The 2,845-nt window shown below is 37.7% G+C and overlaps 1 pseudogene; it reads right to left on the bottom strand.

Moving 5' to 3' along the window:
- Positions 1-2,493: 2,493 nt before the first annotated feature.
- Positions 2,494-2,597, bottom strand: LOC139032492 (U2 spliceosomal RNA; annotated as a pseudogene).
- Between the last annotated feature and the right edge of the window lie 248 nt (positions 2,598-2,845).

Here is a 2,845-nt window from a genome sequence, read left to right as displayed (position 1 = left end):
CATGGAACAACAGACTGGTTTCAATTCGGGAAAGGAATACGTCAAGGCTGTATATTGTCACCCTGCTTATTTAACTTATATGCAGAGTACCTCATGTGAAACACTGGGCTGGAAGAAGCACAAGCTGGAAACAAGATTGCTGGGAGAAATATCAATAACGTCAGATATGCAGATGACACCACCCTTACGGCAGAAAATGAAGAACTGAAGAATCTCTTGATGAAAGTGAAAAAGGAGAATGAAACATTGGCTTAAAACTCAACATTCAGAAAACTAAGATCATGGCATATGGTCCCATCACATCATGGCAAATAGATGGGGAAACAATGGAAACAATGAGAGACTTTATTTTGGGGGGCTCCAAAATCACTGTAGATGGTGACTATAGTCATGAAATTAAAAGATTCTTGCCCCTTGGAAGAAAAGCTGTGACCATCTTAGACAGCATATTAAAAATCAGAGACATTATTTTGCCAACAAATGTCCAACTAGTCAAAGCTATGGTTTTTCCAGTAGTCATATATGGATGTGAGAGTTGGACTATAAAGAAAACTGAGCACATAAGAATTGATGCTTTTGAACTGTGGTGTTGGAGAAGACTTTTGATAGTCCCTTGGACTGCAAAGAGATCCAACCAGTCCATCCTAAAGGAAGTCAGTCCTGAATATTCAGTGGAAGGACTGATGATGAAGCTGAAACTCCAATACTTTGGCCACCTGATACGAAGAAACGACTCAATAGAAAAGACCATGATGCTGGGAAAGATTGAAGGTGGGTGGAGAAAGGGATGACAGAGGTTGAGATGGTTGGATGGCATCACCAATGTGATGGACATGACTATGAGTAGGCTCTGGGAGCTGGTGATGGACAGGAAAGCCTGGCGTGCTGCAATCCATGGGGTCACAATGAGTCGGACATGACTGAGAGACTGAATTGAACTAATTCGTGTAAACTGGCTAGCAATACACAGGACTTCTTTGTAATAATTTTTTTCAAATCCATGCAAATTTATGCTTATTAAAAATAAAAAGTTTAATTAAAAAAGGATACTTGAAGTAAACAAACACCAACATCTTTCATGGGGACTTTGTTTCTTTCCAGGATCCAAGTCATTAGTGAGAAGGAACTTGAGTTGACCCCTCAGTAGACTGCTATGTATTCCTGGAAATTGCTGGGATTGCTAACTCATCCTTGGATTGTCTAAGATGCACGATTTTAAATCTGGAAGTTTCCTTCTGTGAGCATTTTTTGAGGAAAGAGAAGGAATACTTTCTGAGTATATTGGGAGGTGAGATAAGGATATGAAAATATGTTTAGGAATGCCTCCTTGACTACAAGTTCTAACTTTGATAAGCTACAAAATGGGATCACGGGATATACTAAAATAAGATGATTATCTTTACATTTCTGGTATAATATTTTAATACTTCCATAAAGTATAAATAAAAAAGATTTACTTTTTTACTTTAAAAATAATTTAAAAGAGATTCTGTGATTTGGCCTAACAAAAACAGTTGCAAATGAGGAATAAAGATGTATATTTTTTTAAACTTAATCTGGCAGATGAAATGAAGGATGGGATTTCTCATTTTCTCACTTATCTCCTTTCCTTTCACTCCTACTTTTTCTTCTACATAGATATTCATAGAAGTTAGCAAAAAACAAATACACATTTGAGGCTTCCTTCCTAATTCAAGTAAGGCCATTTGTACAAAACATTACTAAAGTGTGGATGTATTCAAATTGAAATTTGTTCTTACTTTCATGAGCCAGGGAAATATAGCTCTATATGGTTGCTTAATACAATAAATCTTATTTTGTTGAAAGCAAAGAGGTTATAGACAGGTGAATTCAAATAGGCAAACTTTTCTTCTGCTCATTTAATCAACCCCTTCTCCTGCATCCATTCCCTGCCAACAACTGCTCTGAAATCTATTCTACAGTTTTGCCTTTTTTGAATGCTATATAAATGAAATCCTATAGGATGTAGCCTTGGTATAATTAATTTGAGGTTCATCTATGATGTGTGTATCAGTAGTTTGTTCTCTTTAATTCTGGGTAGCGTTACTTGAAGGGCTTCCCCGGTAGCTCAGCTGGTAAAGAATCCGCCTAAAATGCACAATACCCTTGTTCGATTCTTGGATCGGAAAGTTCCCCTGGAGAAGGATAGGCTTCCCACTCCAGTATTCTTGGGCTTCCCTGGTGGCTCAGATGGTAAAGAATCTGCCTGCAATGTGGGTGTCCTGGGTTCAATCCCTGGGTTGGGAAGATGCCCTGGAGGAAGGCATGGCAACCCATTCCAGTATTCTGCCTGGTGAATCCCCATGGACAGAGGAGCCTGGTGGGCTACAGTCCACGGGGACATGCCTGAGTGAATAAGCAGAGCACGACACAGCACAGCATTACTTAGAATGAATTTACAGCAGTTTATTCTTCAGTTAGAAGACATTTCCAACACTTCCAGCTTTTGGCAAGATAAAGACAGCCACTAATAAACATTTGCATAAAGATTTTAAGTAAACTCAGATTTCATTTCTCTTGGGAAAATACTTAGAAAAGTACTACACTTGATCTTAGCCAAAAGGCTGAGAAGCGATAGAAAAGTATTTTTTAAAACTTAGGTCACATGGTATGTGCTTATAAGAACTTGGCAAACTGTTTTACAAAGTGGCGGTATCATTTTACACTCACACTGTCAATAAATGAGGGTTCCAGTCGCTCTGCCTACTCTGTCAATGTGCAGAACTTGGTAGTCAGGATTGTTGTTCTCAAAAGTATTTTATCTTTATTTTTTTTAATTTTATTTTCTTTATTTTTTAGGTTGTGACTATTTTTTATTTTTATT

The sequence above is a fragment of the Odocoileus virginianus genome, chromosome 31 (genome assembly GCF_023699985.2).
Source record: "Odocoileus virginianus isolate 20LAN1187 ecotype Illinois chromosome 31, Ovbor_1.2, whole genome shotgun sequence".
In the NCBI taxonomy this organism is placed as follows: domain Eukaryota; kingdom Metazoa; phylum Chordata; class Mammalia; order Artiodactyla; family Cervidae; genus Odocoileus; species Odocoileus virginianus.
The sequence above is the reverse complement of the archived record's forward strand: the minus strand, read 5'-3'. Positions and strand labels throughout refer to the sequence as shown.